Here is a 15801-nt window from a genome sequence, read left to right on the forward strand (position 1 = left end):
TGTTCCGGTGAAAAGTATTAAAAATAAGAAAGGATCCATCCACCAACCCTGGTATTCTGCTACATTACGGGTCCTGAAGCAAAATTGTAAAAAACGTGAGAGCCTAGAGAAGGAGTTTTTCCCCAGATACGAAAAAACTATATAGAGAAAGTGTTCACCTTTACAAAGCCGAAATTAAAACTGCGCAGGCAGACTATTATGGAAAAAAAATTCTGACAGCGTCTAACTCCACTCGTGAGATGTTTAGCATAGTTAAAACTCTCTCCGAAGTTCCTCCTCCCCCGCAGCCCCTGATACTTAAGGAACTCAATGTAATAAACTTGCGGAGTTCTTCTTGAACAAAATTGAAACCATTTACGCCCCCTTTCCCTCTGTTAAAAGTGATTTCTCAGCCCCTATCCCTTTTGGCAACCAGGCCACCTTGGAAAGAATCCCGGCAATGGAGATGCCTGTCTTAGAAAGCCTCTTATCTAAAGTGAAGAGTGGCTCACCCAACGATCCTGTCCCTTTGGGGAAACTCAAATTGTTAGCCGGCGTGGTTGCCCCGGCAATCCTAGACCTTATTAACTCTTCACCTTCTTCAGGGGTAGTGCCCCCTTTGTGGAAGGAAGCCATAGTAAAGGCTCTGTTAAAAAAATCAAGCCTTGACCCTTCAGATCTGGGGAATTATCTCCCTATTTCATTGCTCCCCGGAGTTAGTAATATTGCGGAAAAATATTTTGACCTAATACTATCATCGCATCTAGAGACCCATAATCTTCTCCATCGGTCTCAGACTGGTTTTCGCCTATTACAAGGAACAGAGATGGCCCTTCTCTCTGTGGTGGAAGAGTCAAGAAGGATAGTGGACGCCGGTGGCACCGCGGTGGTCCTCCTTTTGGACCTCAGCGCGGCCTTTGATACCGTAAACTATCAGATTTTGATCCTTAGGCTCTGTAAACCGGGTATCACTGGAAGTGCCCTGGCTTGGCTAAAGTCCTTTTTGAACAACAGATCCTTCCAAGTTTTTGACAAGGAAATCACGTCCAAACAGACACCCCTCCGCTGTGGAGTGCCGCAGGGATCTTCTTTAAGTCCCACTTTGTTTAATGTTTATACCCGTACTCTGGCGGAGGCAGTTTTACCTTCGGGAGTGCACATAGTCACCTATGTGGATGACACACAATTGGTGATTGGGCTCAACAAAGCTGATACCAACCCCTCCTGTCTTCGTCTTTGCATGGAAGAAATTGCAAGATGGATGAGCGATTCCTTCCTACAATTGAATGGGGGAAAGAGTGGAATCATGATTTTGGGTAATCACTCCCCCCTTGATTTGACCATAATCTGGCCTATTTCCATGGGCCCACTCCACACCCCTAAAACTCAGTTAAAGAGTCTCGGCGTTTGGTTGGATCATGACCTTACATTTAAATCTCAGGCCCAGAAGATATCTGCCTCATGTTACTGGATCCTTAAAATGATCCGGAAAGTTCTTCTCCACCCTTTCCAGGCCAGAAAAATAATGGTCCAAGCGCTGGTGTTATCCAGATTGGACTATGCTAATGCCCTTTACTTGGGCTCCCCTGCTGTCACTATTTCTAAATTACAGCCAATTTAAAACTGTGCAACAAGACATCTTGTGGGCACTTCCAACCATCACTCGGCCAAACCTGCCCTCAAATCACTCCACTGGCTGCCAGTCCAGGAGAGAGTTAAGTTTAAGGCCTTATGTATCGCTCATAAGTCTATGTTTAAAACCGGGCCCACCATCCTTCAGGACATCATTCAGCCTTATGAGCCCAATAGATCCCTCCGCTCCAAAACTAAGAACTTGGCCACTATTACCAGAATTAGGAAGGCAAGAAGCGGAGGTTGATCCTACTCACTTAACGCTGCTAGACTCTGGAACTCCCTCCCTCTTCACCTCCGCACAGAATCCAACCACCTTTCCTTCCGTAGATCCCTAAAAACATTTCTCTTTCCAATCTGAATTGAGTAACATCTCCTCGTTGTCACTGTAAGCGCGGGGATGCCTCCGGGTAGCCATGCGCTATATAAATGTTTTTTACAATTACAATTCTAATCCTCTTTTCTAACCAAGGAGAATAGTATGAGCATCTTAAACTCAATTAGTGCTTGAGATTTAGTTGCTAGACCAAGGAAGCCAGGATGTGATGGGAATGAAAGTGGAAATCTGTCCGTGGGACAATGATATGCAGCTAATTTAAATTCACATTAAGCATATGAATGTTACATATTTACAGTTGAAGCGCAGGGACATTTTTATGTCTGGTGCAGAAGAATCACAACCCAGGTCTCCGGTATGAAAGGTAAACGGCTCCGCCATGAGTCCAAATTCCTTGGTGTCCTATTCTCTTTGTAGTTCACAGTGAACCCCTCCATGAGTGAAATTATTGCGGGTCTGTGTGAGTTCACTAATTACTGGAACCTAAGGTTCATTAAGTTGCTGTCTGAAGATCCTGAAGGAAAACTGGATCTGCTTACGTTGAACCCAGCACCCCAGAAGTGACTCCAAGGCACTCAAAGACACTTGTCTGACATCCTGTTTGAGCTATAGGACACAGCAAGCTTCCAGTGGCCTTTTTCCCTGTAGCTGCCCAGCTGACTAGATCCAGCTGGACCTGTCCTGGACCCTTCTGCTGGCCTCTACTGGAGTGATTCCTAACCCCCAAGTGGTGCCGCCTGGTCCTGGACCTCTGGGTGGCTGGTTTAAAGAGTGTATTTCTTGAGATCAAGAACAATTTAGGAACATGAAAATTATGTTGGCGGACCTGAAGAGCGTACACAAAGTGACATACATGTACCATTTATTACAAAAATATATTTTTTATTTATGATTTGTTATAAATTAGTCATATTTGAAAAAAGGGGAAGGGCCCCACCCCCCCCCCCCCTTTGAAATACATACAAAATAACAGTAACCTCAGTATTGGATATTGCAAAATTATTTGCAAGAATAGTTGCTTCAATTGTTTTGTTACAGAGGATATAATAATTTGTTTTCTATTCTAAAGTTCATTAAACATTCACTGAATCATATACAAAGTTCAAAATGCTACTAGAAATGAGAGCAACTTGATTTGAAGCATGGCTTTTCTATACAATAAGTCCTACGCGCGTTTCGGCTGAAGCCTTCATCAGGACGCCATGTACATATATGATTTGAAACCTTGATGTCTCATGATCGATTATTAGGCTTCTTGATCATTTCTACAGGAAACCGTTATGTCATTCCTAGGGGAAATTCTGTAGACTCAAAACGGGCCGTGATAGATCAGACGTTTGTGTATATATAGATCACTTTTGAAGTATTCAGAGCAGTCTATTTGTTTTATCGGCAACCTCAATCTGTATCTGAATATTAAAAATCTGAGCCTCACTGGACAAAAAGCATGTAAACGGGTCTTGTATGTAACATGCGCTGTTTTAGCACTTTTCGCAGCGACGCTGTATGTGTTAAAGGAATTGCCACTGTCCTGAAATGTGGTTACCGGGTGCCGGTCGCCATTTAATGAAGAGATCTATGTTCCGTTTATGTGTCTCTAATGTCAAAACTGATACCCTCCGATGAGTTTGATCCAGCTTGCCAAGCTGATGATTGTCGCGCACTACTTTTTCTCTATAAACGTTTCTAAATCAGTAGATAAACTTTACACAGGGAAGAACCTAGTCCTTCTATCCAATGAGCTAGCTATCGCAGTCAGCCCCAGCTTTTGACGTTGACCCAGTCTAGTGCAACCAGATACACACAGCTGGCCCTTTGTGCTTTTTGGAACTGTTTTAATTCACAGACCTTATTCAGGAGCACAGGGATTTCAGGCCCCATGATACTTGCTATATCGAGACCCACACAGAGGAGTAGGAGCCAGGATCGCGCTAAAAGCACGCTGCATCTCCCACAGAACCGCAAGAGGAAGGGCTACCTCCTTGGTCCTACCTCCAGCTGAGGCATTTTTGTTTTAATATAGTGAATTAGTGAGTACCCCTTTGGTCATGAAAAACTGTGGGCCAAAGGGAGGCAGCGTATCCTGTACTGGGATGCTGGAAAGGGGCCTAAGCTGGCAAAGAGACAAACTGCAGAAAACTGCACCCGAGAGGACATTGACAATTTTATTGAGGAGGTAGAAGATATAATACACAGGGATAAAACTGTCTGTGCCACTGGGTTCTAAAGCAAAAATAGCCCAATTTGTTTTTAAAGGGACGGCACATAAGGATAGCTCCATCATGAAAATCTCCCAATCTGTTGCAGATCATACAGATATAGTCAGTAAAAAGACTCATTGACCTACAAATTCCCTCCGTAATGAACCATCTCTTGCACACAGCCACCCTGCCCAACAAACACCATACCTAGTTTAATATGCTCTCACTGATTCATCCTTGGCTATTCCTATTTGCAAGAGGCTTCAGCAATTTCAGCACCTGATACTAATAGTTCAGAGGATACTGTACTATTGATCAAAAGGCTAAGGAACAAACTTGACGCTATGAAAACTACAGTCCAGTCATTGAGCAATAGAGTATTGGATCTTTCAAAAGCAAATGAAGGCCTATCCCTAGGACTTGCAGAACCCAAGCCTAGGCACCAAGTAACACTATCCGTTTGCCAGCAAAGATGGGTACATCTGGCAGAGGGTGCTTCATACAGTCACTGCATGTTAGCAGCGCTTACTCCAGCACACTGCTAATAGGCCCGTATACCAACAGAGTTGTCTATAGGTATACACTTGACTGAAGTATCCACACCATAAAGCCAGGGACCCACACTGTTATCGGAACACACACCCTAGCCCCGCGTCGCAACAAACAGTGCCAGACACACACAGCATCTAGATAGATTGTAGGTAGATTCAGATCATAAACACAGATCAATACAGCCCTGATGCTTGATAGTGAAGCTGTTTTCCCGCTTTACTTGAGATTAGAATCCTCCAATCTACATGACCAATGTCCCCAAACTAAAGGTGGGGTCAAAGGGGGAAAAAACAGTATTTAGTTGTTAAAGAGACACATTGGATTTGCTTCCAGCGGCAGTGCTTTTCTTTAATACACTCGGACATCATACATTCTTGGTGATTGCCTAGTCATATTGATGATCGTGACACCATCAAATGTATTTATTTATTTTTTAATATCTTTTTGTTGAATTTTTAAAAACACCTCCAGGGGTCCATGATTAATCCAATTGTTCTTGACAAATTCTACTATAATTTTCATAATGATTCGGTTGGAGTCAATGCTGCAGCTCCTCCTTTCCCTCCTGAGGTTGCCAGTTCTGTACCATCCTCTTAAAGAGGTTGATTGGGTGGAACGGTATGATTCTCTAATGCTCATGTGTTATTGGGGATAGATGAGGAAACTGAGAGAGACTCAGTTATGTTTAAACACTAATATTTGATATTTTTGGCTCCGGCTGTAATAAGGTTATGTATTGCCTCAATGTGGCTACAGAAGGATGCACCATCTTTTGACGTGTGGAGGGCCAGATTCCTGGCATCCTGCAATATTGAACATTCCCTATACGCTTTGAAAGGCAAACGGAAAAAGAAACTTGGTCTTGAAATTTGGGGACCAGTGGTGACCTACATGAGTTTATAAATCCCAGTTTTGCGTTTTGTGTCTTCATTTCCCCTCTTCTATGCTTTACTCATGGTCTGTATTAATGTAGGAAATTATTTACCGCCGACTGATGTATTACGTTATGATTGTTTTTTTTTTGTTTTGTTCTTGTGGCTGTGTTCTTTTCTGTTCGATCATGGATTTACAATAAAAAAATAATAATAATAAAGAGGTTGATTGACTGATTTATGCCTCAATTAACTGTGGGGGTACTTCTCTCTCCCTCACCTGGACTCTAGTCCTTGCAATTGATCGTGTAGCTCCTACTCACCTTCACCACCATAATTTTCTTTCAGTTTTTCACTTCACATGGCAACACTATTCACCCATCATCTGTAAATGTAAATTTGTTCGGACAGAGCGAGCCTGATCAGTTTATTCTGTGTATTTCCTTTCAAGGTTCATGCAACAATGAGAACAGGAGCATACCCTCTCTATTGTTATTATCCTGGAATATAGCAGGTATACACGGAAAAAAATTATAGACTCAGAGTGGGGACCCTTCATCCGTCAATACGATATAGTCCTTCTCCAGGAGACATGGGAATTGGAAAAATCCTTTAGTCTGGGTTACTTCAATTGCAGCATAGAAGCAGTACCATCTGAAGCTGGCCACCCTTTTGGTGGCCTCTTAATACGGGTCAAGAATATGCCAAATGTTTTAATGTTAAACACTTGAGATTGATAGTAGATATTCTAGGCCTGACTGTAAGGGGAAGCAATGGTTGCTGGGTGGATCTATATAATGTGTACAATCGCACAGTGCTGAGGAGTAAAGAATCCCCCATCCTAAAATTGATCGCCCATCATCTTTCCTATAAAATGTACAACGTACCTCTTATAATTAGCAGAGTTTTTAACTCAACATTCGAGCCATTGGATGGCTTTGCTTCGGCTATTAAAATGGAAGATGAAGCCAGTGGGATACAGATACTAGAGTGGACCCCCAAAATAATGGGCAGCCTCCACTATTTAGCTATGGCAGTCACTGACCCGTGGCTTGCAAGCCTGTAACAGGAGATTCATGTCGGATAGGCACTGTGCCTTCACGTTTGCACGGGGAGATGGTGTAGAAAGACTACGTTATCCTACACATCGATCTTTGGCATGTAGCTCCAAATTTCAAAATTTGTTAAGAGATACCACCAATTTGGGCGCTCAATTAGAGAAGGCCTTAACTTTAGGGAACAATAGAAATACCGGAAACTGACAAAATTACACTTTAAAACCGATACATTATTCCGAAGGTATAACAAATTCAGTATTGTTTCAGATCCCTCCCCAAAGCACCCATCTTAAATGGTTCCTTTACTTGACCTCCATGAGTACCTCTTCAAGGCATTGTATCATCAATGTAAAAATTAATTCCAACATGAGAAAGAACAAGTTCACCAGCCATTTGCGTGGTACTCAAGAGTGTTACAACGACAGAACGTCACTAATTATGGCCGTAAAACAATGGGCCCGCGATGCAATCAGTGTAGCTCGTGAAAAATACGAACAGATGACATCATCCTCTAAACAGAATTGGATTGACACAAATTGGTTAGCCCTGGTAGAGGCATTGAAAAGACTTCAATACCGTTTGGCATACCCTTGCTCATGGTAGTCCTAAAACCCACAGTCCTTTAGAACTCTCCGTGCAACCATAACAGTTGGTGGATTACTTCACAGGCATGTATGCAAGAACCAGCTATGGGGCAGTTGAAACAACATTCGATGTACTGGGCTTGGGAAGTGATAACGAGAATGTTTCCATTCAACTTACAGTAAATGATACTTGTAGGGCCACTCAGTCTCTGCAACCAGGGAAGGCTCCGGGTCCAGATAAAGCCCCATGTGACTTATTTTGCTCTGAGCTTTTCCTTATATAAACACTTTGACAAATAGGATTATGGCTGGAGGAACAAATCCTGACTTGGAGTGTGGTGTTGAGGTAATTCCATTGTTCAACAAACTTAATAGAACTCTCCCTAGCAGCCATCGACCCATTAGTCTAATTGACAATTTACATGTGTTCTGCTGCCAAGTCCTCGGAAAATTGTTGGATTAGATCGATGAAGCCAGTATTCTATCCCCTTATCAGGCAGGCTTTCGTAACAGGGTGAGTACGCTCTATCATATTTTTGGCTCCACCTCATCGCTTTGAAATGCCTTAGCCTCTCCAAGGATAATTTATACAAGGCCTTCGTAGACCTAAAGGCGACCTTCAACTTATTCCAAAGACAGAAACTGTGGTCTACTCTTGCAACAATGGGAATCAAACCTGCGATGTTAGGTACTCTTATTAGATTACATGAGAACAACTTCACACAAGTGAGGTGTGGGATGAGTGGTGAGTTGTCTAATCCCATACCAGTTGAGTGCGAAGTGCACCAGGGAGGTGTCCTTAACCCAATGTTGTTTTCACTTCATATGAATGTTGTAGACAATTATCTAAGTGCTTTCTATCATGATTCTCCTAGACTGGGTGGCTGCCTGTACTGGATCTGCTATTTGTAGATAATACCCTTCTATTATACCGCACTTCGTCTGTGCTTCAAAACTTGCTCAACAATTTTGTTGACTTTTGTGACCATTTTGGCCTTAAAGTGAATCTCTAAAAATACAAGATCTTAGTGTTTAGACCTCATAGATCAAGTAGAGGAGGGTATTGAATGAAGGGGTCGATACTGAAAATAGTTGACAAATTTAACTATCTAGTAGTTAGAATTGACAAATCTGTTAATTCAAATTTTTGCAATGTGGGATTTTCAATTGTCATTGCTTCACAGCGCATCAGCATTAATTAAAAGATACAAAGTAACCAACCTCAAATCCGTTTATCCAGCCATTGAGGTACATAGGGCTAAGGCATAGAGATTGAATGGGGTGGACATTTGGGTGATTGGAAACACCATTGGCTTTATTCTAAAAGAAAATAGTTCTTTAAGAGCCTTATTTAGTTTGCCCCAGAGCACCCTCGCGATCTCACTATTCTTTGACGCTGGTCTCAAAAGGGTTGTAGAACTAGCGTCCTTAAAACCCCTCATGTTTTTATGGGTAAGGTTGTTTTCAACTCATGAGCTACACCAATATAGGCTTGCTGCTTAAGAGGTTTTGAATTCGGGCCAAGCACACCCAATTCTGTGGATTTCCTACTTAAAATCATTTTATTTAAGTTATCACATACTACAGTAACTTCTTTTATTAACAGGAATGCAGAGGCTGTAGTAAAAGCAGCGTTTTGGAACCGTAATATCAACACCTATCATTGTAATGCCAAAACAGGGGGTTAGGTGGGAGATTTTTTAATTATCAAACTGCCTCCTGCAATGGAACTATATATGAATGCATATAGTTCCATTGCAGGAGGCAGTTTGATAATTAAAAAATCTCCCACCTAACCCCCTGTTTTGGCATTACAATGATAAAAACACCGGTTGAATTTTAAAGGCTATGAATTGCTGTCATGTACATCCCAGACTTCTATGATAAGAGGTGTGGCCATAATTGGCAAAGTGGGTTTAGGGGGGCCAAAAGGTGTAAAGCGGACTCACTAGGAAGATGGGCAATTTGTGAATTTAATTTAGGTTTCACTATGTGCACAGTATATGGATCCAACACAGACGAGCCAGAAATCTTTAGTCACATTGAAAATGAATTAGTTGATTGACATACCCCCATAGTATTATGTGGCGATTTTAACATCTCTGCAAACTTTACGGATAGTAGCGCATACATAGGCAGGAAGCCAAGGGTATTTAGAGCAATCACGTCAATGATGCAGTCACATGGCTTAGACGATGTCTGGGGAAACTTACTGACTGGAGATCCAGGGTTTACTTATTTTTCACATCCTTTTAATAAATACTCGAAATTGGACTATTTTATGATTTCGACTACCCTACTTAAGAATGCTCAAATAAATAAGCTTCCCAAAATCATGTCAGATCACAATCCCCTAGTCTTAAATATGATCATCAATAAACCATACAAGGTTCCTAGACCTTGGTCATTTGATAAAAAATTATTAGCGGATGCTGACTATATCATTCATATGAAAATATGGTCCCAGTCCTTTTTTGATGCTAATAGGTATAGTGCATCAAGGGGAGGTGTGTGGGATAGCTTCAAGGCAGGAATAAGAGGAGAGACTATAAGCTATACTACCAATGTATGGAGAAAGGTTAATATGGAAAGGGAAGCATGGATGGGAAAACTGAGTGAGGCAGAGACACAACATAGACAAGATATAATTACAGGTGCTCAATCTGTCGAGAGCCTACATAGAGTAAACTCCCTAAAGGCCGAGATCCAGAAACAACTAGCGAGAAAGGCGGCAGCAAATTATCAGGCACAGAGATCATGCCTTTACGAAACTGGTGAGCAAGCAGGTAGAGCTCTTGCCCTGCGAATCAGGCAGATGGCAAGTAAAAATATTGTGACACAAATTGAATATCAGGGCCAAATATACGATAAGCCAGGTGAAATTTTGGAGGGGTTTAGGAAATTTTATCAAGAATTATATCAGGAGGAAGCAGTTGCAGAGGCCCCAAATATAAACTGGTTAGATATGGGTAGCAAGTTAAAACCAGGCCAGATCGAATCACTAGAACAAGATATTACAATGTCTGAGGTATTGGAAGCTCTGCAAGATCTTGCAAGCGGAAAGGCGGCGGGCCCAGATGCTATACCATTAGAGCTATATAAAAGTCTAAGGGAGGAAACAACACCATTGCTCTTGGATCTATTTAATGGTGTTATGAATACCGGAATAATACCGGAGTCCTGGCAAGAAACCAATATAGTAATCTTTCATAAAAAAGGGAAACCTAAGACCAAACCGGGCTCCTACAGACCGATTTCATTGATTAACAGTGATAACAAGCTATATGCCAAAATCATGGCCACTCGCATGGGAAGGATCATTGCGTCCTTGGTTTCCCCCTGGCAGCATGGGTTTATCCCAGGAAGAGGAACCACAAACCATATTAGGAGAGCTATCACCTTATTTGACATTGGTGCTGCTAGGGGGGAGGGGGTCGCAATGATCCTCCTCGATGCGGAGAAGGCATTTGATCGCGTCAGATGGAGTTTCCTATGGAAGGTTCTGGAGGCAAGGGGATTTGGCCCTAGATTTTGTCAAGCCATTCAGGCTATGTATTCATCACCTACGGCAAGAATTCAATCAATGGGGGAAAGATCAGATAGGATCAACATAACAAGGGGTATAAGACAGGGCTGCCCATGTTCTCCAATCTTGTTCGCGCTCTACATAGACATTCTAATTACACAATTAATGAACAGTGCGCTTATTAAACCAGTAACATCAAATGGGTTTCATACTAAACTTCTCGCTTACGCGGATGATTTAGCAGTCATTACAAAAGATCCAGAGTTAGCTATGAGGGAGGTAGTTAACATAACCAGTCAGTTTGGAGATGTGTCGGGCTATCGACTAAATGTGGACAAAACACAGGTATTATGCTCTAAAAAAATAGCCAAGGTGGATGGAAGATATGTAGAATCTGTAGTTTACCTGGGTATAACAATAAATGCAGAACCAGGTAAAATAATCGACGATAATTACACCCCTCTTATCAAATCTATGGAAACAGACCTAAAAAGAATGGACTCATTACAGCTGTCACTGATTGGGAGGGCTAATGTTATAAAAATGACAATGTTTCCTAAGGTGCTTTACAAATTAAGGTCAATCCCATTTAAAATTGATGAGAAAATTATTAAGAAAATTGAGGCCATTTTCATGAAATTTTTATGGCAATATGGTAAAATAAGGCGGTCAAATAGATATATGTCATTACCACAAGATAAAGGTGGGTTGGGATTGCAAGATATTAAGCGCTATCATCTTGCATGTCTTCTCACAGACATGGCTATCCTATTCCATCCGGGGGGCCCAACCTTCAGGCAGGCGGTGATACCACCAATTTATCAGCTATTGGTGGGAAGTGAAGCCGTAGGGCTTTTATTAAGGAGAACTCAGAGGAGTTATTACAAGGAAATTGGATACAAGACTCTTGAAGATGTATGGTATATATGGAAAACTGTTAAAAAAAGTTCTAGATATACCCACTATCCATTACCGCACACCACTTTGGAATTCAACACTCTTTCCAAATCTTAGTAGGGATGGAGCGTGGCGTCATTGGGAGAGTCAGGGTATTGTGGAATTGGGGCAAATAATGATTAGAGATTATTGTAGAACACTTGAAGAACTTACACAACACTATTCACTACAAGGTTATCAAGAGTTCAAATACCTACAGATTGTAAATAGAATTCAATCAATTACGCCACGTATCATTTTGCTTGGGAAATTTGAACTAATTGAGTATTTGAAGTCAGGGGGCCATAGAATTAGAGATATATATAAAATATTTAACGACGCATCAATTGATGATATAGGAAAAATTGAAACCGCATGGTCAAAAAAATTGGGAGATCCCGAAGTAGACCTCGATAAGGCGTTAGCTATGGATAAGAGGTTTCTGCGCTCCTCGAATCTTAGGGCCCAACATTACAAAACTCTATTTAACTTATACTATACACCGGAAAAATTATTCTCTTGGGGGAAAGCGGCAGATAGCAACTGCCCCAGATGCGGAAATGGTACAGCAGATCTTATACACATGTTCTATGGCTGTGAAAAATTAAAAACTATTAAAATTGAAATAATACGGTTTTTAGAGGGGCTACTGGACGTCAAAATTAACCTATCCCCAACCTTGATAATAATTGGTTGTGATGTGAAACTGAATATGAGTTCTGAGGCCGAAGCTTTAGTTTTTATCTCCGTAGCAGTTCATAGGATTTTAATTAGCGCAGCCTGGAAGGATACAGAAGCCCCAACTTTTCAAATGTGGTTATGCAGAATGTTGGGCATACACAATATTGAGGAAGCATTATATGATGTAAAGGGAGCGAAGTTAAGGGATATGGGCAAGCGACTTTGGGCCCCAGTGGCTACTTGGAGGACAGCAAAAGTACAAATGAATGATTTACTGGCTGTGTAGATATTCAACCTGTCAATTGAATTGATTCTGTATTGTTTTTTATTATTCTTTCTGATGTTATGCATCTATCTATGTATTTATGTATTTTATGTATGCATTTATGAATATGCATTTACCGGTATGAACTCTCATTAAAAAAAAAAGCAAGTAAAAAAAAAGGAACTATATATGAATGCAATCCAACTGCCTCAGGCCCGCACATTGTTCATAAAATTCAGGTTGGGTACATTGTTGGTTAGCAAGTTCCATTGTAACTGGAAATTCAACTGAACCAAAACTTCACTATGTGTTCTTTGTAACAGCGCAATTGAGGACTTTGAACATGTTATTTTTCTGTCCCTCGTATGTAAGGCCAATGCGGATTTAAATCAAGACCGTTTGCATTGCTGTAGGTGTGAGACATTTTTAAGTGTCATACCAAATCTTTCAGTGAGATATTAGACCCTTTAAAGTCTTTGGACTCAGTCGATATCCATATACTGTTTGGCTATTAAGGAAGAAGTCGGGCATCCTGTTATGATTGTTGAACTGATTGTTTTCATTTGAATGCCTAGATTTTTAAGTGTTGTTTTAAAATACTTTTATGTTGGCATGACCTCACCCAATATGCAGGACGAATTTATCAGTGAATAGTTTTATGGATTTGTTGGCCCACGTAGTGTTAAGCCTGCGATTTTGTTTGTCATGTTAAAACAATTTTTTACCTCTGTATGTATTGTCTATTGAAGGTATTTCTATTGTCAGGATTACAAGAACTATTTTACAGTAGCGGCTGCTACCGGCCTGGGGTGGCGGTTGGAGGGGTTGGTGGCGGGGGGAAGCTAATTTAAAAAAAGGGCTTACCTTTAACGGCGGGCCGCTGCCTGTCCTCAGTTCTCTTCATTTTCCTGTCATGGCCACCAGCAGGAAGCACCCGGGCACAGTCTCCCCATAGCCAATCACAACGCTGCAATGCAGCGTTGTGATTGGTCAGAGCGCTGTGGGTCGGCGGTCAGACTGGAACAGGAAGCCTGTGCATGGTCCTCACCAGCCTGGTAGGAACATGTAAAGTGCGCAGGAATAGTTTGGTCAGCCAAAGAGGGCCGGTCAAACAGTTCATGGGCACTTAGGGAGTGCACACCACTCCTCTGCTCTGGCCAGCCCCACCCCGCCCCTGACTGCAATAGGGAAAATAAAATGATAATAACTATTGTTATTATTTTATTTTGCTTTTAGGCAGTGGGGCAATGCTCCTCCGCCTTAGCGGAGGAGCTGCCACTGCTATTTTAGGTGCTATTCATTTTTATGAGATTAATTTCTTCTTTTATAAATGACCTGTTTAATGGGCTTGTTCCTGAAATAAACATATTGATTGATTGAATTCAAACTTTTAAAATGCATATCTCCAATTCTACTTGTTAGATTTTGTCATTTTGATCTCATTTATTAAATGATTTTCTATTTTAATTTTATGTTGTGCATTGTTTTTCATTTTATTTCTGTTTGAGTTATGAATAAATACCTTACACATTGCCTCTGAGTAAAGTCTTACTGCTTTGTTCCAAGCTACCAACTTTAGTGGTTCACCCTGAGAAGGAGTGAATATTATTTGAAGATGTTTCTCTCCCTCTTCAACGAATATTCCAATTTCTTACACTTTACTTTTTATTTCTCTTAAACTTTCCTGACATTGATATATGTGGCAGCTGAAGTACAGCAGGATAATTAGCCTAAAGGCAGTGAGTGAGAGCAGCCTGCCCTTGCTTCCTTCATTCAGCCCTCGATATATTCATTCACCCATCCCCTTGCTCTTGGTACTTTTTATTTTTGTTTAACCCCATAACTGCTGCCGTCGGCCAACGGTCGTCACAAGCACTACCTCCCCAGTGCTGCGCACAACCGTTGGGCGACGGGCCAGCATTCGTTCTTCGAACGTTCAGCACTGGGCGCTGAACGTTCGACGCTCTGATGAGGTTAATACTTTTTTGTGAAAAGTAAAGATAGTAAATATTATAATAGTTAGGCAAAATATAGCAAGTTAACCCCTTCGATGCGGGGGATATTCCCTCGCTGTGCTGGGGGGAAGGGGGGCGCGCACAGCGCTCATATGCTCCATACGAGCTGAGCTAGTCATGAGGCACGGCGCTCCTGTGCTCATGACGAGCTCAGCTCGTCACGGCCACACCCGTTCCCGTGGAACGCTCAGCACAGCAGGGGAATTATCCTCGCATGCGAGCGTTCCACGGCTCATGACGAGCTGAGCTCGTCATGAGCACTGGAGCGCCGTGGCTCATGGCGAGCTCAGCTCGTCATGAGCATTCAAGGGGTTAACCAGTGTTAATAAACTCATTTGGACAAAGAATCCCTTAAAAACATAGAGATATCGTATACAAATTTAGTAATGAGAAATACAAAATGAACCAGTAAAAATAACTAATGTTTCATGAGTTATTTATTTATTTTTTTTGTACAAAAATGAAAGACTAGAAAGAAGAAAGACAAGAAAGGGAGAGAATTTAGGAAATAGAAAGAATACCATGAGTTTTAGGAAAGTGATGAGTGCGAAGATAGACAAGTATTCAAAGGTAACTGAAGTAAATCAGATTACATTTTTTGAGATAACGAAGAAGATGAGACAGTAGATATTCTATGTTCATCACAAATAAGATTACACCAAACTAAAGTACATAATTTAGAGGTACTTTTCCAACATGTTAGTATCAATTTAATCCCTTGCGCGCTGCGAAAATTCTCCCGCTGTGTGGGAGAAGTAATGAGCAGGCGGGGTTTGGACAGCCCCAGGCCGTCCTCCGCACACGCCCACTGTGACGTAGTACGGCCAGGGGCCGTCCTTAGCACCGAAGGGGTTCAAAGCAAGAGCAATAAAAAAGTCAAATAAAATAGGCTTCGAAGAAGGATGATTGAAATCAGCAGATACAGTACCCCCAAAATATTTTGAATACAGAATGGAATATTACATGAAGAAATTAATAAACATTTTGACCATATGGCTTTCCAAAATTCATTCACTTTAGGACAATAATAAAGTAGATATGTCAAAGTACCGTCAGAGGAAACAGCTCCCTAAAAACGGGCACCATACCCGACTGCCTCAAGGTCGGACAAGTAATACCTCCCCTGAAAAAACCAGGCCTAGACTCTTAACGACCTGAATAAC

At 41.5% G+C, this 15801-nt stretch overlaps 1 protein-coding gene across 3 annotated transcripts in view; it reads left to right on the forward strand.

Moving 5' to 3' along the window:
- The window catches only part of RNF111 (ring finger protein 111), a 370041-nt gene that overhangs the window by 73674 nt on the left and 280566 nt on the right, over nt 1–15801 (forward strand). The gene's annotated exons all lie outside the window — the stretch shown is intronic.

The sequence above is a fragment of the Lissotriton vulgaris genome, chromosome 2_2, assembly GCF_964263255.1.
Source record: "Lissotriton vulgaris chromosome 2_2, aLisVul1.2, whole genome shotgun sequence".
NCBI lineage: Eukaryota > Metazoa > Chordata > Amphibia > Caudata > Salamandridae > Lissotriton > Lissotriton vulgaris.